The 22,389-nt window shown below is 38.6% G+C and overlaps 1 protein-coding gene and 1 long non-coding RNA gene across 5 annotated transcripts in view; one reads left to right on the forward strand and one right to left on the reverse strand.

Annotated features, from left to right (window-relative positions):
• The window catches only part of PHACTR3 (phosphatase and actin regulator 3), a 107,381-nt gene that overhangs the window by 26,384 nt on the left and 58,608 nt on the right, over window positions 1–22,389 (forward strand). Inside the window, exon 1 of one of the 4 annotated variants that reach the window (XM_057406378.1) lies at window positions 3,722–3,864. The exons of 2 other annotated variants lie outside the window; for them this stretch is intronic. The gene's annotated coding sequence lies outside the window, so the exon portion shown is untranslated. Of the gene's footprint in view, window positions 1–3,721; window positions 3,977–22,389 lie in introns of those variants that run through there. One more of the 4 variants, XM_057406379.1, reaches the window with a different exon arrangement.
• Window positions 3,374–20,962, reverse strand: LOC130597659 (uncharacterized). The gene is made up of 2 exons (XR_008971840.1): window positions 20,829–20,962; window positions 3,374–3,622 (listed from the first exon to the last, which is right to left on the reverse strand). It is a non-coding gene; the product is annotated as an uncharacterized LOC130597659 (long non-coding RNA).

Here is a 22,389-nt window from a genome sequence, read left to right on the forward strand (position 1 = left end):
TTTTTTGTTAGAAAACAGGAGCTGGAAGCAAAACACCTTGGATTTTCAAGAGGTACCCTAGCCAGTTTGCCCCTGCCCATCCCTTCCTCAATGGGGAAACAACATTTTCATTTTTTTTATGCCAAGTTCATGCTATGTCAACTGCTCAAGTCATTACCTTGGAACTTTGACAATTTTATCTGTTATTGGAAGACTTTTGCATAAACTGAACAATAAAATACTGGAAGACAGAATGTTGCTCAGCTTTAATGAAAGGGGTTACCATTTTGTACCAGCAAAAAATATCATCATTTTAGATGTAATCCAAAGATGATCTATGATCTCATAAAAAAATTGTCTTCTAACACAGAAGTACATTGGCAGCTGAAATGTGGACTATTATATCCAAAACTGTTACTATGTGCACACAATTTTACATGAAACATTTACAGTGCTTTACTTCAAGCATATTTGCTAAGGAAAGCTTAAAAAAACCTTTGTTCTCTAGTACATAGAGAAGACCAAAGTGTATGAAGGGAGTTCAGATCCTTAAAGAGATATTTTAAAAAGGCATGAGTTCACTGTAGAGATTATTTATTCCTGCAGTGAAAGTTACTGGAGGTGCTTCATATATGAAGACATAAAATTGAGAGTTCTGAGACTCAGGCAAAAGGGCAAGCTTCAAGTCTGGGTCCTGCTGAGGATGAAAAGTTCTATTTATGGCTTTGAAAAATGTGAAGTTGAGCCATTCCAAGCTTTTGGGGAATTTTGCCCATCAGCAAGAATACAAAACATTGACTTTCTCAGTATGTTCCTTCATTTGTTTGCTTGTTCCTGTACCAAAAGATTTAACTTGCCTCAGTCACTGCAGTCAGCCTCAGAAGTCCTCCAGCATTACCTGTGTGGCCATGACACAACCCTTTGACTGGTTAACAACCAGTTCTGTTGGCCTAAAGAGTAATGATTCATGTAAACTTCTAAACTAGGAAAGATAATTTTTTATTTTTCAGCAAAACATTTAAGAAGCTTTTGCCAGATTTTCCATCTTGTGTGCTTAAATTTCAAGTATTTAGAAGCTTTAGCAAACGTGGTTTTAAAACTCAAAGCAGTGTGTTTGAGCGTAAGGGATCTCACTGACAGATGAATCCTATCAACCTTGTTAAGAACAAGGACTTACATTTAAGCATATGTTTGGGAACTTTGCTGTGTCAGAGTCTTTAAGTTTTAATAGATATTTTGCTTAATGTTTTTATTTACATGTGAAAGTTAGGTCTTTGGTTGTCATAGCTGTTCCCAGAACATGAGTGAGTAGTAGGGATGAGTTTTGTACTCAGAGTGATGAAACAATCACTGTCATTTCTCTTTTTATTAGCTAAGAACTTTAGTACAAGCAAGGAAGCATGCTTTTAGATACTTTTCCTTGTTTGACTTCATCTTACACTTTTCCCTACTTCGCTGTATTTATCTGCCCAATTTTAACATTCCTCTATTGAGGAATCATTCAGAGAAAGGCCAGCATTTCCAGTAACAAGCTGAAGAGACTTACAAAATGACTCAAGATCCTTCTTTCTGTTATGACACAACACAGACAGATCATTAGACTTTGCAGCACATGCCTGAGAGATTATAATAGGAAGAACTTATTGAATAACAATTAGATTAATGGCCAGATACTGATTGATGGGACAGGATACACTCACTAGAAAACTTCTACTAAATACTGAAAAAAAATTTTTTTTTTTCAGCTTGTCATTGCATTTCATTCTCTAAGATATTTAATCTTTTGTCACTTTACAGATGTAATAACATTCACAGTCATCAAAAAGTAAAGTTCCCAGATTTCTGGGTTTTAGAAGAGAATCAGATGATTCTGAAATGAAAAAATAATACTCAGAAAATGTAAGAAATCCTTAGCTAGAACAGATGTATATATATATATATGTATGGTGTGTATATATATATATATACGGTATATATATGGATAGAAAAATTTTGACCTACATTATGCCATTGACACTAATTAGAAGACTCCCAGTGATGTTAATAGTCATTGAAACAGTACCTCATTCAACTTGTTCCCTAAAGTATTCCTCAGGGAGTAACAGGCTGTCCATTGAAGTCTTGTGTATGACTGAAAGTCTATGCCTCTGTTTAACATATGTTCATTGAATTAAAATAAATCAATCTTCTATTATCCATGTGCTTAGTGCACTTTTATCAAAACTAGCAGTTTGCCTGAGTTGCAGTGGGTCATTCAGTCACTGACTAGACTATGCTGGAAAATAAATGTGGGCAGTTGTACAAGATGCATAAGAAGACTCAATAAGAAAAAAAAAACCCTGTTAATGTATATTTCATGGGGCAAAAAAAGACTGCGATGTAGTTTAAATTCATAAGATCTTTCTGAAAATTTGTTTAGATTTTCTTCTTGGATTTTGGAAGTTCGCTAACATTTTGAAGAGCAAGAGGTATTCTCAATGCTCTGAAGTGGAACTGTTTGTCGCAACACTATTTCAAGAATTATATGACCTACAGAAGCAGACAGTGCTCAGTTATTTAAAAAATATTTCCCTTTAGAACTGAAAAATTAGAACTTTGGAATATGAGTTTAATGTCCGACATTTCAATCTACTACAGATGCAAAATAATACTGCTTCTTAGCAGGGAAAATATATTTCTGAGCAGCCAACAAAATGCTGAAGCAGCTGTAGAATGAGATTCCAACAAAGAACTATGACTAGTGATCAATTTGAAAGAGTACAAGAATTCCTGTACCTGTGCTTTTGGCCAACTCTGTACAGACACCTGAAAGACCTTCCAAAACAAGAATTGGTTTTCACTTCGATCTTATTTCCTGCACCATTGGCATAGAATACTTGAACAGAGCAGTCACTGTGGTTTTGTCTGCTTTTGCCTTCATGCAAGAAAGCCAGTGTTTTTAAATTTAGATGGTAATAATATGTTCCCTGTGACAAAATAATGTACAAAACCATTGTGAAATATGGCTTGCTTGAAGCTGACAGCAATGCAGCTGTTCACAGAGAGTCCTCTCGTTTCTTTTAAATCTAGAGCATCTGCCTTTCTAAAACACTTCAGTGTTAAGTTTCCCTAATGAAGACATTTAGCACTGCAGGAAGAAAAGACTTTTCCTGTGTTCTGGGAAGTATGGTTAAGACTGGGTGGGGAATAATATGAAATCTGAATATTCTAGGAAAAAAATAGTAAGGGAAAAGCCCAGAACAGGCTTTCATTACTGTAATTTAAGCTGGAACCTTTTCAACCAGTGCTGAAGCAGTTTGCTGACAGTGCTAGAAGACAAAATTGTCTTGGGAAAAAGGAATCACAGGTTTGATGTGGTAGCTGACCGAAAGTTACAGTGGGGTTAGAGGCACTTTAATGAGCAAAACATCTCCAGTGTATTTGTTTCTGGTGTCTAGAGGTCTCCTCCAACATTTCCAATTAAAAACCTGTATTGGAATTTTCTTCTACAGGGTAGGAAAAAAAAAAAAAAAGAAACCTTTGCCACAGAGAGAAGTTGATTTGCAGATATTCATCTGGTTCTTCATTTAGAAAACTGAGTCCAATTCTGAGCATTACGTGGGTTTTCACAGTTGCATACAGATACTATTAATGATCCAGGCGCCTGTCAGTGAAGATATGATTTTCATGGTTAAAATAGGAAATGCATTCATCTGTTTTACATAATACAAACAGACCTGGATAGAGCCCAAAGGGTCCATCCTTGTATTCCTATGCAGCTTGAAAAGAAAAAAGTGAAGGAGTTTCAAGGGAGAGCAGTAACAGAAGCTGAAAGGAAATAACTGTTTTCTTCCTCAGACTGAGCTGCTGCAGTCTGTGTGCACCGACCAACAGCAGCACTCAGGGGTAAGTAGCAAGGAATAGAAGACATGAATAGAGAAATGGATAAATACTTCCTGCTACTGATGCCTTATTTTGTTAAACTGATCTATCGTATTTACTTGGAGTTTTAACTGAGGTGAGTTATTATCTTTATTTATTATAATGTTAGGAATATTATTTACCCTAAAGCTTTGGGGATTTTTGAGGTATTTCTCAGATTCCATATGGAGGCTGTACAGCTAGTTTTTAACATGAAGAAATTAGGAGTCCTATGATATTTTGCTTGTGATACAATATGCCAGAATGTGTTCTCTCTGTGATCATTAGGAATATAGGAAAAAAATTCCACTGGCTATATTTTAGCTGAAAAAGTAGGATTGTTCTTTCATACTTGGTGCTCGCAAATCACACATTTCATAACCGTGAAGGTATTCCTCCAAAACTAGGAATCGGTGATGGTGGCAGATTAATTTCATAACTGTCTGTTACACAGGCTTCATTTCAATACTGATATATCTGCTTTTTCAGTAGAGAGAGGGATTTATGTCACAGTTATGTTATGGAGAAGGTGGGGCTGGAGCAGGGAAGAGGGAATGTTTTCCACTGCAAGTGTCCCAGTGCTTTTATTTGAGACATGATTTGGGCATCTGGTCTCTTTCCTCCTGCCACTGCTCAGAAAAAGAGTTTCTCTAAAAAAGCCAACAGTGTAAGAAAGTTTATTTCTATGAAACCTTTAGATCTGCTCAGGTAATCTAACAGTTGTCCAGAATGACTATGGCTGCATTTTGCTGTATAGTTTGAAGATGCCACATGTTTTTATGCTACCTAGTGCTTAAGATATTGATGTATATTCATTGTCAACCTATAACAGAAGAAAAAGCCAACCCCAAACAACCCAAACAGTTGAAAAGCAACGTACAATTTTACAAAAGAGGAACTTTTTCACTAATGTGTAAATCAACATTTTGAAGTGTTCAGAGGGAGGTTTCTCGTGCCTGGTGAAATTAAATTCGCATACTTTAAAATAAATTCAACAATTCCCTTCCTCTCTCACTCTTCCTACACATTATTCATCTGACACAGTGAAAAGCTGTTCTGTGGCTTCCACACAAAAGCAAAGTGAAAAGAAAGCCAAAGATGTTTTAGTTAAATAACCATTCTTCTTCAGGATCCTTTTAAAGCACAAAACAAAATGCTCTCCAGATACTGAGGAAACATATATGTAGTTTCAGATAATTACATGTTCTATACTGGTAAGCCACTATATTAAGAGCACATTAAGATTTTAAAGGCAAACACTAAAAAGTAAGGAAATGCCAGAATTCTGGTTGCCTATGCAACCTTCATTTGGCTCCTTGTGCATATGCTTTATGATGCAGCCTTGAAATGCATGTTCACACACATTTTTCCCCAGTAATCTATGAAGGCAGAAGTATTAATATATTCAGCAGCTTTTATCTAGTGCCTATCACTACAGTACCTGCTCTACAAAAGCTCTGAGCAGTGTGGGGCTGGTGTGTCCACCTTACATAGTTAATGGGTGTGCAGAGCATCAGAGAGAGGTTTAAAATGACTAATTTTGACTGCCTCACTTGAGACATGTGTACTATCATCTTCCAGAACCATTAAACAAGGCAGCATTTTATATGCTTAGAAAATAATGTCTACTAAATTCTGTTGTGGATATTTGTCTATCTGACGATTTGCACATCAACTGTAGTTTAAAGATGAGCGCCCTGTTTAAATGACTTATTCCATTCCCCCATGAGCAATCTGGCAGGGGCAAGGAGAAACCCCACTTTTCCAAGGCCTCTTCTCTATCTACTTTTTCCCACATTTCCCTGATCCATTCACAACTTTTGCAGCAAAGCCATCATACAGTTTCTCAGTGAATGACTATAGAATATCACATTAAGATGACGGAGCCAATGGTGTGCATGTGTGTGTTCTAGAAAAGACTTCAGAATATAAGCCAGCCCCAGACCTTTTGCCACACAGATCAACATCACTGTTTCAGCAGCAGCATTTCAGCCAGTAGAACTACTTCAGAGAACAACAGCATAACTGAACTGAACCAGCAGATAGGGATGAATGTAAAACTTTTACCACCACCCATCAGTGTTTTCCAACAGAAAAGCAGTGGTCCAAAATCCTGGATTCCGTTTGAAGCTCTGGGCAAAATCGTGCTTTGAGTTTAACTTTTTTTCTTTCCTTTTAAATCTCTCCAGCTGAGTTTTGTCTCTATTGAAATTTTGGCTCCAGATCTTTCTTTCTTACTTCTAATCCTACACTTCACCATTCCCAGGCACAATTTTTCTCCTCTTAAATCCAAGACTGAGACAAAGTTTTAGCACATGCGCTTCGAAGGCAAAGCTGATTAAGAAGCTGTTCTGCCTTTACCTATTTGTTTCCATTCCCACATGTAGTTCATCATCTGCACTCAGCTGCTTGTCCTAAATTTTTGTTCACTGAATGGTTTCTGAGGCAATGTTGTGAGGCGTAGCACTGAAATAACCCATCTTATTTATTTGTCTTTAAAAAAGAACTAAATTTACATATTAAAGGGTTAAGGAGACTCTCAGTGCCTTTTGGGGATAACAGCTTTTTCAAGTAAACCTAGATAAAATATTTTAATCTCCCTTTAAATGAACAATATGGGTTTTACCATTAGATATAGAGTGTTAGTCAATAGATTGAATCTATGATGTGTAATTCCTAATAGCACCAATCTTCATACCTGTAAAAAATCTATAGTGGCTATGTTGCAAGCATGAAATGTTATACACAAGTGCATGCTATGACTGCTATATTATTATTGATATTACGAATTGATAAATTATACTTGATTAATTTATGGATCTCAAATGTGTGGAAATATTTTGTCCACCACCAACCCCTTGTTCTGCTGGCAATCCACCACTATTTAGCAATTATAAAGCAACCCCGAGTTAACAGAATGTGATTTACGTAGGTTTTAGAGGGTTGAAAAGGAGCTGGTTTATAGTAGACTTCATACGGCTAACATCATACTATTTACTTCGGTGTGGTCTTGTCACAGAGACAATTGCCCAATACAACTTCAGACTTGAGTGACTGGAACACTTCTCCTCACTGTCCTTGTGGTGTTAGAGGTGAACAAATCTCAGCTGAGAGTGGGGAGAAGACTTTCAATTTTGTGTTAGCAGCTTTTTCCTGGTCTGTGGTTTTGACCTGAACGCTTAACAGGCACTTGTGGTAAAGAGAATGGAGTACACAGCTGTTTGGAGGAAGAAATCTACTAACCTGGGGAAGTGGAAACATTTTTCTGAGTGAACGGACATAATCTGAAATCTAATTAAGTACAGGAGGTATGAAAATCCTGAAGGCCCATGTGGCAAACTGGATTAGATTGCTCTTTGATTTGCAGCAGTCACTTTACCTTATTATTGCAGTTTGCCTTTGCTATTTCTAATCTCCACAAGAGATGTCTGAGAGAGGTAACTCTGCAATGGTTTGACATTTTACATCCTCTTTTGCACTTCTGAATAAAGACTCACTTTTCACTGAAGCAGCTGGTAAGGAACCTAATAGTGAAAATGCATTAACTGAATTAGATGACTGACTGATCTGATTTAGACAAAAGTTCCTACTATGACCTGGGAAAATTTCCTCATTTTTTTCCAAGAATTAAACAAGAAGGTTTTATTTTACCTTAAAAAATTTGAAAATTATGGATTTTTTCATGGCACAAGAAATCCTGTTATTGTGTATTTCTAATGTTTATGAATGCACTTCCATTTGATGTATTTTTTTTTCCTTGTTTTTTACTGGTGAGTCCTGTGGCAGATGCTCAATAGATAAAATCACTAATAAACTGATTTCATAAGACCTGTAACAATTTATAACACTGATGGTCAATCTGCCCTTGAAAAAGTATTTTTAAAAGTGCTTAGTTCTCTGTGGTAGGAAAGTTTTGTGGTTACGACACTGGGCTAAGAAAAGGATCTATTCTATAGCCAATTCTTCAAAACTTTGGAAAAATCATTAAAATCTATGCCTCAGTCTGTCTTGTAAAGTTTGACTGATGCCTTCCTGAGTATTTAAATTGCCATCTCTTCAGAAAGACAATAATTTATCAGTTATTTTCTTGGTAGTTTCTACAGCAAGTTGCAGATCTGCAGCTTTTACAGAAATCAGTCTTGAATTCTAAGAGGCTAGTTTATAAAAATGTTATTCATTATTGGCATGATCACAGGTCCCATCACTGTAGATAATCTTGAGCCATATACCAATAAGGGCTGCTTTGCTGTGAGTAGTGATCACACAATCATCACATTAAGTCAGAGATCTAAAACAAGAATGAAGATGTCAGAGCTACCTAGCAGCAAATGTAAATTTAATCTTAAGATAAAAGCATATCAAATATACCCAAGTGGCTTATTGCCAGAGATGCTAATTAGAAAGAACTGTATTATGCACACAGGCGTTTGCTCCAAATGGCTCTTCGGGGACCAGGTTAAGGCAGTGTTTCTCCTGTGTGGTTTGTTCTGGTTTTCAGAGGTTGTTAATATTTGCATAACCATCTCAGTGAAAAAAATATGTCAAGCAAGTAAAATAGACTTAAATGTGACTCTAGAAATGTCAGTTTTCACTGAAAGCAACTTGTAAGACTTGAGGAGATGAAATTTTAAGGAAAAACTGTAAATTACAGACAAGTATTAACTGCCCTAATACAGCCTGGATCACTGCCTCTTCAGTACAAGTCATAGGGATAAATAATGTTAGATGCAGTAAATGACTGCTTCATCAAACAGCTAACCCCAGAACCCACCAAAAAAAGACACTATTCTGCTCAGCCCTCAGTTCAAAAGGGTTTAAGTGGGTAACAGCCAAAATACAACTGTGGGGGACAGAAGGCACAGTGCATATGGGTACTTTGCTTCTAGAAAGGGGACTACATAAAAATGCGGTGATTAGGAAAAAAGGAAACCCTAAATTAGTCCAAGAAGCCTACAAGTTGCCTATGAGTTGGTAAAAAGATAGTATGTTTGAAACCCAGGTGAAATACATGGCTAACTCAGGATAAAGCTGTCCGAAAATACCATGGACAGCAATGGGAAAGTTAAGAGGATACTGTAGGGAGTATGTTGGCATTCAAAATTAAAGCTTGCCCAAATGAGAACAGCATCACCTTAGAAACTCTGTGCATCTGTCCCATTTCCTGCTCACTAGCAGTGCACAACTCTTTGCCTAAAACAATGCTGAATAGCTCCTGTCGCAGGGAAGGCATCCTCCTGCCAAAGCAATTGCCAGGAATGTCCTCTCTTTTACACAGACATCAATCCATTATCTGACGAATCAAATGGACATTGCAAAGGACAGTCATACCTTTCACAGTGAATTAAATTACTTGCATCTCTTTTACTCAAAAAAGATAAATGAAGCCCAGAGGGAGAAAATGGGTTGATCAAGGCCACCAGACAAGTCAGTGGCAGGACTGCACTAAAAAAATACAAATCAACAGTACTCCTAGGTTTGGAATATCTTGGTCTAAACACACAGGTGGTCTTTATGAAAACTGAGGCAAGAAGTGCAAATAGTGTCCAATGTATGGATAACTGAACCCCCCTCCCCTACACACACTGAATTGCAAATGCCATAAATCTTGGGGTAGAATCCTGAGCTGGGAACACTGGGTGTGTTGGAGGAATAACTAATGTCTCCTGATAAGGATTTGCTGAAAAACAAGTGAGCTGCCCCTTAGCAACATTTTTTCCTGATATATCCACCAAAGCTAGTTCTGCAATGAACTACTCTCAGTCATAGCAACACCGTAATTATGTTTGCTAAGCATTTAGCAACTGTGTTACTGTATGTCATCACAAATAAATAATGCATTTTTGAAGAGACAAGGAAGGGAAGTGTGAATGAGGAGCTGGTTAGAATCATTTCACCTGGTAGGCAGAACAACCAGCCTGGGTGAGGGTGCTCCAAGCTGTCATTGGGGACCATCATAAACAAAGCAGCTTCCAGCCCAGAATATGCTGAATGACAATTAACTTTGTCAGAGAGCTTTTGCTTATCAAAAGCCAAATGAACAACACAAAACTTATAGTACAACAGCATCCAGCAAAGAGAAAACTGGTTCATTATCTTATTAGGGAAATAACATAGATATTGGTAGACATCAGCACATCAGCTGAGAACAGCCTGACATTACCAGGTAGGACAGGTGACCGGGTAGAGCAGTCTACACAGGTGTCCCTGCACGTACGATTTCAGCAGCCTGAATTACAGATTTGTCCTCCCACGGGCTCTCTTTGGCTGTTAACACTGCTCTTTCGATAGCCATGCTGCCTAGGGAGGCCCATTGCTTGTGAAGTCATCACCATAGTCATTCCCCACCCTCATGAGCTATTCCCAACTGGTCATGACTAAGCCACACAAGCTGGGGGAGCTACACTGCTGGTATATTCTAGGATAAGTTGCTGGAAGGTCAGGGCAGTTTCACCACGTCCTGTCTGCCTCTTATGCAATGCAGAACCACTAAGCTCTGAGAAAGGGAATCAATGTACCTTGTGCCACAGCAGCTCTTGGAAGCACCTCTTTGCTTCTTTGCTTTGCACTTGCCCGGGGCTCTTACTTGCATTATATTACTCAGGGTCCCTTAGCTCCTAATGGGGCCAGATCAGAGGAATTCATGCTCTCCCTTCTGCAGTGGAGGTGCATGTGGTGCTTTACTATATCTATTCAGGCTGTCTGTAATGTACTTGCTCTTATATATCCAGCTCCCAGTTTACAGAGAAGCTGTACATGCAGATGTGTCAGGCCAGTTTATATATAATACAGCTGTGAATCTACCCCATGGGCACAGTTATGACAATTATGCATGCAAGCTCATAATGAAAGAACAAAAATATCTAATTAAACATGAATTTGCTATTATGCAGCAAGTAGAACTGTACGAGTATATAAATAGTGCACACAGCTCTCCCTTGCTGGATGACACAGGATTACTGCTGTGAAATTGCTGTTAAGCCTTTGAAATCCCTTCAAAATGAGGCATCATCAGCAAGCATAGAAGAAGATGACAAAGAGAGGAGGAACATGAGTAGAGACAGTCATGATAGAGATATGAGACTAGCTTTTATGGATAGGAAGCTGAATTTTAACCTGCAAATTAGGAACTGCAAATGCTATCTCCCAGTATTTAAACACATCGTGTCACCATCCCTTCTCCAACCACATTACCTTCACAGATGTTTCAGGTTTAATAGATTATCTGACATTTTAAAAATACAAGTGAAGAGAGTTGCTAATATATTTAGACTGGGGAGCTTCATTTTGGTCATTTCTGCTTCTAGCTTCCTTTTAAAACATTTACTAGGAGCTTCGTTCCTCTTGGCTTCTATGAAGTGGTGATTTTAACTTATTTATGCTGATGAGGAACTTTTCAATATCCTGTCCCCTTTTGTCGCCATTACAGAGAAGAGGGCAATGATTTTTAAAGGAAACTGTTTTTTATCTAGAACATGCAAAATTAAAATGATACTAGAAAATGCAGCATAATTCAGTTTTACAGAACTCTAGAGACCTAGTTAAAGAATACCTGTTAATGGAATAGATTTTTAATGCTTCACGTATACAAACAAATATATTTCAGGGAATACATAGGCCTACAATATAAAATCAGAGTCAATTTCAAATGTAATGAAATGGTAGAAACTTGACCTGATGAAAGCAATGATTTGTTTAAACATCCCATGACTTGTTAATTGTACAACAAATGCTCAGGTTCTCCCATTATGCAGTGGTTGAAGCAGAAATTGCCACATGTGACTAATCTGACAGTTTCTTGTAATATTTAATGCAGCCAGCCTCCTCTCAGCCTTCTGCTTCTGGTTAATCTGACTGTAGTGATAGGACAAGGGGAAATGGGTTTAAAACTTGAACAGGAGAAGTTCAGGTTAGATATGAGGAGGAAGTTCTTTACTGTGGGGGTGGTGGGGCACTGGCAGAGGTTGCCCGAAGAAATGGTAAATGCTCCATCCCTGGCAGTGTTCAAGACCAGGTTGGACAGAGCCTTGGGTGACATGGTTTAGCGTAAGGTGCCCCTGCCCATGGCAGGGGGTTGGAACTGGATGGCTTTCAGGTCCTTTCCAACTTGAACCATTCTATAAGTCTGTGATTTATAACTCTGCTGCTAGCTATTACTTTAAAACTAAAACAAAGGACACAATTCATTCATACAAAGCATAGGTCACTGCCATCCCGTCTTCCCATGGGGCTGCTTGTGCCAGCTTTCTCCACACATTTTGTGCTCCAAAGTCCTTCAGATCCCTGTTCTTTCATTCTTTCTACAGAAAGTTTACCTCCCTCCCCAGAAAATCCTCAGATTTTCTTAGAAGTCATGTAACTTAAACGAAACCATGGGTTACTGAGCCTTTATGACTCACTTTACCAACCTCTTCGGAATAACCACGTGGGCCAGAAAATTAATTAATTTTTATTGTCTATTTGCAAAATCTATTAATGACTCTTCAGAAGAAATAAGCTCTGTCACTCACAGAAAACTGAACTAGTAGACTTTAACGTTATTTTTACAGCACTCTATTTTTACCTAAAAGTAGATCTCAGATTGTTGCAAGATTATCCAGGCACAAGCACCAAGCATAGCACCTAGGCAGCACTTTGGAAGATGAACAGATCTGAAGTATTAGAAACTTCAAGAATGCAAATTTCTGATTTTCACTCAATGGTAATAGAGGCAAGGGACTCTTTCTGTCCCTATGTCACCAAGCCACAAGTCTTCTCCTTATTTTCAGTGCCAGAGAACAAGAACTGGGCCTATTTGCATGGCACTGGCCTGGTGCCCTTTGTAAGCTGTACCTGGCATGTACCACCTGCACTGCTACAAACAGCTGCCCAAAGTGGAGAAAAACAGAAGGAGCCTCTCAGCTTTCCCATTACCTCAGATAATGACAACTTTTCCCTGTTTTTCATGTTCCTCTCAGGAAGATGGAAGATAGGTGATAATTCCCTTTCAATACAGCATTTAACAATCATCTGGAAAGAGATAAATGCCGTACTCCAGGGAGATTTGCAAAGTGAAACCTAATTATAATGTATAAAATGAGACAGCAGTGCAACAATCTGCAAGCCCAGAGATCCTTGGAGCTGTGTGAATAACTGATATTTTACTAGGCTGGCAGTTCTGAAAAACTATTTTAGAATTTTCCATTTGAAGGAAACATTCAGCATTTCATACTTTGAGAAACTGAAGGAAGTTGAAACAAATGGTTTCATAATAGAAATATGAATCAGAGTTTTTCTGGCGGTGGAGGCTAAGGATACTCTTCAACTCAAAGGTGTCACTGAGAAATTTTGTCCCAAATATTTTCTCCAGATTTTGGTGTCTTAAGACAGATTTTGCTGTCTTAAATGAACTGATGGCATAGGTTAAAAGCCTTTGGATCTGCAGAGCTGTCAACTGTCACTATAGTGAGCATCACATTTGGAACTGGGGATTATAAAATTATAGAACCAGGAAGTTGCAAAAAAATCTTCAGTTTTCATGCAGAAAGCTGAACCTTTTTTAAATCTTCCTGGCTGCAGACAAGGAATGAGGAGGCAGCCATTAGGCTAGAGAGCCCTTGATGGCAAAACAAAAGCCAAAGTCAATCCATCAGGTAATCAATCTTGGTATTCTGGATCTCTGACTCATGATTTTAAATAGGTTGAGGCAAAGAAATTGGGTTTGGCCTTCCTTAATCAGATGTTTACTGTGAATATGCATTTCTGTGATTATTCAGAAGCAATTTATGCCAAAAGACACACTGTATTATATTACTGCATGCATTCAGTAGAATGGCAACTTACCAAATGCCATTATGAATGCACTGAAGTAACTGAAGTTAACTGTCATTTGCACATATAGCAAGATGCAAACATGTATCTGTCATTCCATAAGTACTGAAACACAGTCTGAAGCTTCTCCCACCGGGCTACCTTTTTTTTGGAGTAGTTCATTATTCAGTATTCAGAATTCATAATAGAGGGCAACACATCCCTGAATAACGTTTGGATTTTAGGGACCTTCTGTAAATGAGGGGGTAATATATAAATGACCCACAATGCAATTGTGTTCTTGTAGACATAGCTCTTGCTTTTCTCTCAACTGGGAATGGAGCTGGATTCACCAGCAAACCAAGAAACAGACCTTCCCCCTGCCCTGCATGACAGAGACCTGTTTGAGAGAGGAGAAAATCCCAGGAAATTTGCATTGCTTATCAGTACACAAGTGAACATTGCTAAAGGTCCAAAACAATGCTTGGAAGATGCTTGTGAAGTTCTTCAAATGAAATATTGAACAGGGGTCTAAAAATGAACTCTAGTTATTCAGAGTAAAGAGTGTAGTAAGAAAATTGGTGTTATTGTAGAGGAGAAACAAACTGTTTACTTTTTATGTTTCTGCTCATTAAAAGTGTGATTAAATTGAAGAAGGCAAGATGAGATAGACCATGTGTCATGTATTTCCACTGAAGACAGCCAGGCAGCATCATATTTGACTTTAAAATCAACTCCCCTATAGCTGTGCATCCTAGCAGAGCTTGATCGTATTAAATGTCATGCTAAAAACTATTACTTTGCTGTGTTTGCATGAAGTAGCTACTGGTGCCATCCCATCTGCGGCTCAACCCTCATTAGCCTCTGCTCATTTTCTAGAAAGATTAATCTATTTAGAGAAAAATCGTGGCAAGAAATTATGCTTGTATAGCAAGGTCTCATTCTGCAAATTGTGAGAGCTGTGAAGTTGTCCTTCTGTTTGCACCGAATCTAACACCACGGTGTCAAAGAGATGATTAAATGAGTCTGCAAAAAGGCGTATATTGGCAATCCTTGGCTTTTCCTTTGTAACTGAGGTTACATGTATGTAGTCAGAACTAGCCAAGAATAATGGCATTACATGATTCATACATACACTGTGGCAACTACTGATCAAATGAGGTCTAAATACGCACACACTTCACGTACAGCTACACACTACAACCATTGAAAGCACTTTCCTGTGACTGCCAGTGCAGTCATTCTCCACAGCAGTCAGGTCTGTTTAGAAAATCAACAGCTACATTATCCACTTGCGCACCTTCAGCTTCCACTCATTCCAGGCAGTACTGACCTCACAGTTTCTGGATTCTTTCATGTTCATAGCAAGATAAGATACATCAGGCCACTGGGCAACTCTGTGGAATTTCCTTGGCCTGTGACTGCAGTCAGAATTTGCTGGGCTGCAAGATTTAGCTAAAGAAGCTAAAAGGCAGAGTGCTGGACCACTATTCAGATGTGAAGGTTCACCTTCCAGCACTGCCTCAACCTGAGATAGGTCACACCACACATTTTATTTTAGCTTTTCTCTTTTGTAGAGCTTTTGAGTGTATATCTGTATAACTCAGCTCTTATATTAACACAACAATTGGAAAACATGATACTAATACATAATACTAAGCTAAGTAGGGTTTTTTTTTTATGTTTTTAATGACCATTGAGTATCCAGGTTAGTTTGCAGAACAAGATGCCAAGGACCACTTTACTGAAGAGTTTGTATGTCTCAAAGTGGCTTTACAGTTGCCGTGGTAAAATGAATTTGCTGAGTGCCAAAGTGCATCATGGAGTTAGAGAGTTGTTTTCCTTCTTAAATGATCAAAACACAAGTTAAACCCTGCAGCTAGCCTGGAACATGTTCAGCAAATACAAGTTAGCAATTTGAAACAGGAACATTTGGGGTTTTTTAGCTAGTTTTGCCAGTTTTGGCTTGGGAGATGCTTAACTGCCAAAGCTTTTAATTTTTAATATTTACTAAGTAGTAAGTGCACTGCCCTTCTCCCCTTGCCCTTCTGCCAACTCCAGGGGAAGAAAAAAAGAAAGAGAGGAGAGGAAAAAAACCAAACAAACAAGAGAAAACACAAATCAGAAGAAGAAAAATCAAAGAAAAAAATACCAGGAAAAGAGAGCTCAAGAGCCCTTCAGTGGGAACTGCAGTTCAACTCTGTTTACAATCCTTTCACCCTGTATTTAGCGTTAGAAATATGAACATTCAAGGTGTGTAACTTGTACCTTAACTTATTTTATTTGAAAGTCAACATACAGGTGCATTACTGAGAACAGGTTGGAAACAGCATGGCTGAACTAGTCAAACACGGCAGTGGGTTCTGCATGGGCACATCTGGCAGGTAGCTTAGATGGATTTACAAGATCTCTGATGCTGACTATGCCACCCTAAAATCAAACTCCCAAACCTCTCTTGCTCTGACCTACATGAGAAGTAGCTATTTTATAATCAAATCCGTATTACCAGCAGACTTCCTGATAATTTAATTTTTTCAATATGTGATTGTGTAATATAATGTAGAATATTGCATGCATACACATATACTGGATAGAAGTATTATGTAGAATACAGACACATACGGAATACCTACTGATTCTGGGGAAGGTGGAGAATGCATGCGTTTGTAGTGCATAAGCAAAAAGCCCAAAGCCAGTACCAAACATGAGGAAAAGGATGGTCTGTTTTGCTCCAAAAATTGAGCTGTTCTGCATCACCCTGCTGCCTTGCTGGATGCAGCTGCCCAGCACAGGCTCATACCCCGTGAAAACTCTTCTTGCTGTTCATGTAGCACGTAGTTGCTGTTGAAAGTTGAGGTCACTGAGCAGAAGTGATGTGTACAGAGGCAAGAGCCACCACGTGATGTCTCATTTTGCTTCTTGCCATCCAGACCCCTGTGCTGGGGCAGCAGACAGAAACGTTCCATTAGTTTCACATCGCTTTCTGGCACTGACAGTCACTGCCATCGTACAAGAGATTGATGGCAACACCAGATCTGTGCACCATGGCTTTTAACAGCAGTGCAGGTTTCATTCAGCTCAGGCATGGGCAAATGATCATATTTCTGTCAAATCAGCCAGAGCTGTGAAACAGTTTAGGCCAGCTCGGTGCTTTTTGTGCCAGATTGATGCCAACTGCGGGAAGACAGACAAAGCTTGATATGGCATGAAGTGCAAGTAGCACAGACAAATGCTACCTGATCCAGCAAAAAGCTTGCAGGAGCAAAGTTGATTGATCAGCATTTTTTGAACATGCTTTACATGGCAGAGTGAATTTCTACTGGATCTGCACTTTGTATCATTGATATTAAATGCCCTAAAACTAGACAGAGTGGGTGCCAGCTGAAGACTGTAAACCAAGGCCTACTTAGTGTCTGTAACTTCTAAGGTTAACCTACCTTGTGGAAGAAAAGTTGTTAGGGAATCTGAGTTGCTGTATCTAATTCAGTGCCATGCACAAATCACAGAAATACGTAACTCCTATCCAGGACCCTCCTAAGTTGGCTGTGCTTCTCAGAGCTTCATTTAGAGCACCTACTTATACAAATGCTACAGTGATATTTAAGCACCCTGGTTTGTTTAGGTTGCTCAGAAATCTTTAGCAAAATACTTCACTGTACATTTTACAAATATCTCTTGTTTCCATTTCCTTACTAAACAAAAGAAAGAACAAAATCATAAGATGTGGTTTATATTCAGCTTTAAGCATTCTGTATTGGTTTTGGTGGTTTTACTGTGAATCACATGTTTTGGGTAATATGCCCCTGTTTTTTTTTTGCAAAAATGATCTCTGAGTGATCCCACCAGGAACGCACAAGACATAGAACTCACGTAACTCCAGAGTAAATCACTGGAACAGCACCTGGGCTGTGTGGTCAGCCTGCTAAGGAAGTCACTGAGTGCCAGCACATGTCAGAACAGTAAAGCCTAATGGATCAGGTGCCTGGAAGCAAGACATGAGCTATTCAGTATAAAATGTCCTCCTTAAACTCCTGGGGAGGTATTCTGTTTGCTGATTTATTGTGACAGGAATTTCTAGTCCTGTGCCCACACAAAATGTCATCGCAGCTAGTATCACTTTCATACCTCTGCAGGAAGATCATGGGGACAGAATAACACCTGCTCTGCTAATCATGGGCCAGTTGGGCCAGGGTCAGGCTTCACTGCTCAGCAGCATGAGGAAGTTCTGTTGCTTCATTAGCTGTGCCTGTTTCCCTGCTTGAAGAAAAACCTGTTTTTCACTGCTGTCAATGCAGTATCCTCAAATTTGCTTCCCTCAGCACTAAGGGACAAGCTGGGTGGGCTTCTAGCAAGTATGTACTTCATGCAACTGTGTGGAGAAAGGGTGTCTTGTCGATTACCCTGACTTATTTCCAAATAAACATTAGAGCCATAGTCTGAACTCATCATTCAAAGGCTATACCAACAGCCAGATGTCAGAATAATCATTTTTTCTTCTTTCAAGCTTTTCCCCAGCAGCTTTAAATAGAAGAATAAATTTTCCACAGGGAAAGAATCTTCTATTAATAGCAATAGATCATTTCAACACTTGAAAGGAAGAAATTAGTTGAGGTCTTTTTTTAACTTTTTATTTTAAAGTACTTTCAAAAATACTGTAAGTTCTTTTCTTGTGCAAGCAAGAGCATCCGCCTGCACAGCTTTCATTGCTGCAGAAAAAAAAAATTGTATCTTTCTCTGAATTCAAAACCCCCAAAATAGTGAACGAGACTATGTGAAACGGCTTAAAATAAACATCTTCAAACAATCTGGTCCTATGTGTCAGCTCTTTCTTATTCTTTGATAATCTCATCTCAGTTGTTGAAACAGACTTACACAGATTGCATAGGATGTTTGAAGATGATTGAAAGGACTTCTGCTTATCTGGTGCAGTGAACTGCCAATAAGAGGTGATGTTCCAAAGGGCAGTCTCAATAATATTCCTTGCTGTATCTTTTCATAACGGAGAAAATTTGGCCAGATACATTTCCATGATCTCACAATCTAAGATATCTTCTCATTCATTTAAGAAAATGAGAGGAAAACAAGCCGCAGGCTTCTCTGCTTTCTCCAAATAAACTTTGTTATCCTCTTATGTAAAACACTAAGAGGATATTCCAAGTGGCAAAGCGCTTTATACACAGCTTCACTTAAAAGCAAAAACATAAAACATGTTTTGTTCTGCAGTCACAGAAATTTCAGTCATTTATTGTAATGAATGGGCAATGTCAAAGGAACATATGGTATTTTTAGCTCTGCTTCATTACCCAATGTGGTAAACGAATCATGAATACTTGTAGCATCTAAAAGCTTTCTCTGAGAAAAAAAAGCTTTTCCTGCATAGTCTTGATTAAAGTCAGGCTGTTATTGTCCAGAGGATCAGTAAACTGCACTGAGCAGGAAGAGAAGGCTGCCTGGAGGATAAGAAGTCAGATCTGTACAAATGGTGAAATGATAGCAAAAAACAGAGTTCATGTAAAAGCAGAATGTGTGTAGAGAAGAGGAAGGAGAGTCTAGTGAGAAAGGGAATAGTCTCTGATGGGGAGATGCAATTTCAGTGTGACAAGCTTCTTGTCTGACCTTACGTTCAGGAATTTAGGACTGAAGCTCTATTTAGAGGCAGATGAGCTTGAGCTAACATGACTGAAACAGGGCAGCATAAGGCATAATAATGCCTACAGATGCTATAGAGCTGACAGGCACAATTGATACCAATACCTGACCTGTCTGATATCTTCTGCTCGGTCTAGACAGGAGACAAAATATGAGGGGTCTTACTTACTCTAAATGAAATTTCAGAATGAAGAATGGTTTTCTGCCGTGAGCTTCCCCTGTTTCTAAATACAATATTATAGGTAGTTATAACAGAGATTTGGGTTGGATATAACTTACATTGCATAGGAAGGAACAGGCAATGATGAACATGTTATCTTAGAGTAGTGTGGATCAGCGTGGCAAGCACTGAACATCCAGTTCTCATAAAAGCCTGTGGATTTCAGAGTTTCTTGGAACATCACAGGATCAAATCCAAATTATGCCTAGACCAGTGAAACTCCATACCATCATTACACAAAACAATCCACTAAGTCAACAGCAGTCTGAAATATCTGCAAATGCCAAAGAACAATGGCATAAATTTCCAGACAAAGCAATATGGAAATCTTTAAATATCTTGCTTTTCATTCCACTAATCAGATTGTGCAGCTAAGGTATTGTCACTTCCTCTATTAGGTCCCAGCTAGGTTTCTGGCACCAGGAAGTTTTCAGGAGATTTTTGTGGCTTTCTAGTGGTATAGTGGTACCCTTCAAAACACAGACAGGCTTCCTCATGAGGAAGCAGTTATAATAATACTGGGGGGGGGGGGGAGGTCCTGTTTCCAGCTCTCCATGACTCATGCAAGCAGCTGAGAACACAGGTCAAATATAAAAGCCGAAAAGAAACTGAGAAGAGGGAGTAGTTATTCCACTTCTCTTTCTCTTGGAAAAACTAAAAAATACATAAATTTAGGTCAGACAGGGTAAAAATATTCCATGCTGGTTTTCCTTCCATGCTATTTGGGCTTTGTGAGGCTTATAAAACCAGGCCAGGATATGGTTGAAGTAACACGACTATCAGTTACTTGTTTAATAAAAACCTCATGCATTTAGTTCATATTCTATGGTGGGTTTAAAATGAGAGTTTTGTCACAGATATGCTTACCCCTTTTGCATTAAAAAAAAATAAAAAAAGAGAAGGAAATGAGAGGGAAAATGCCAAATTTTCTAGCTGATGAAAGGCAAATGTTAGAAAAAACATTCCTTAGATGGTTCCTTCTCAAAAACACAACCCAAATGAGAAGTGAGAGCTGGAGACCAAAGAAATACCTAGGATTGTTAGTCTTAACATGTGAGCTTAAAACCTGTTGACAGTAAAATTAACAAAACTTGTTGGTACAAAGACAGTCTCCTGACATGCTTGGTATTTTGAAAGCGGTATTTTTTGTTCTTGCGCATAAGCACTGCCCCAGCAGAACAGAAGTGCCAGCACGTGCTCCATAGACACCTCTCACTACTGTAGAAGCACATAAATTTTTTTACACCATTACACTACAAATTAATGTGTTAATGTAGAACCGAGGCAATCTTACCTGCTCAGACAAAATGTGCAGAGCAGGATTCTAATCAGCAATTGGTGTGTACGTGAAAGACGATAAAGAGAGGGGTTGTTTTACCAAGGCCAATTCAAGCTGCTCCATATCCACCATCCTGGCTGCCACCACTGATTTGCCTTGACAAAGCCATGGGAAAATTTATTAGTAGGAAAATCTTGTGCAACTCAGAGTTGCTATAGAGCCTCTCTTGGTCTTCATCTTCAGGCTCATCTAGGGTGAGCAGGACAATGTCTGATGCACTAGCCACATGGTGACTTACAGAAACCATCCAGGAGCTTATAGGCAGATGTTAGGATCTGTTACCAATGCTGCTATATGCTTTCAAATGCAAGTGCTGCTAGTAGAGTTTAAATCTATCAAAAAAAACCCACAACCATTTCTCAGCAGTGCCATTTTCATTCTAGTTTAGCTCATGGCATTCTTTGACCCTACTTTGAATATGCTTGCATGCTACTGCCCTCCTCCTCTGTTTATTTCAGTTTAAGGTAGTTCTTTCCAAGACGGTGTAAGTACTGTAGTCATTAAACATCATGCTTGTACATACTATTGCCTAATACTTCTAGTGTCAGTAGCTATCTGTAAACATATTGTTGAGGCTGATTATGTGACTTCTGCAGTTGTTCTAAGTAGTACAACCTATACTAACCCACAAAGTTTCTCCTTGAAGAGGACATGAATATTAAAATTGTATTTAAGACATTTCCCTCCCCTTCTTTCAAACATAACCATTGCATGGAATTATTACGATGTATTTTCTGCCTTAGTTTTAGCAACAATTGTCTGGTTTGTGTGGCAGGAATGTTTTACGAAGCCAAAAATTAATACAAAACTCAGTTCTTGCAGTTGAGAAAACCTTGTTCCAATTGATGAAATCAGAACTTGGGTTAAGCATAAAGCCCTTTCTCTACTAAATTCAGGGCACTATAAACCTTAGAACAAGTTAAATTCATCCATCTGTGTAGTAGAGCAAATTTTCCTTTTCTGTCACAACTACAGCATCATTCTAGCAAGTCTGAAATTGTCATTTTATCTAATTTGTTAATTTATACACAGCAGTTTCATTGATGCTAAAATATCTTGCTGAAGGGCTCTAGGAAGATATAGCCCACTCTGGGCATAGGGATATATAATAGAGAAGTGTAGTATATATGGACATTTTAGAAAAGCTGTAATATGGGCTAAAATATGCCCCTAAAAAAGGGAATTTTTACTTTACCAAAAATTTAAGAGCCAAAGACTCGATGAATGTTAGGGGCTTTTGTTACCAACAACTCGGGAATTTGCATGTATGTTTAGGGGCTTTTGCATCTTGTAATTTAGTAAGAGAAGTAATGAACTTTCTCCTTCCTCTGGAAAGAAAATACAGGAGTTCATAGTTCATTTTTGGAAGGATGGTTGTTTAGTTTGGTTGGCATTTTTGTTTTAAAGGAGAATCTTGTTTCCTTTGCACATTGTAAGGGAAGAGCTCACCCTCTGTCAAGTTGGAGTCACAAGATCACACTACTTAACAAATGCATGCCAGAAGATGTTGAGTCCT

Source organism: Pezoporus wallicus, unplaced genomic scaffold, assembly GCF_028554395.1.
Source record: "Pezoporus wallicus isolate ANWC-B61680 ecotype Strahan unplaced genomic scaffold, APGP_CSIRO_Pwel_v1 contig_6783, whole genome shotgun sequence".
NCBI classification, from domain to species: domain Eukaryota; kingdom Metazoa; phylum Chordata; class Aves; order Psittaciformes; family Psittacidae; genus Pezoporus; species Pezoporus wallicus.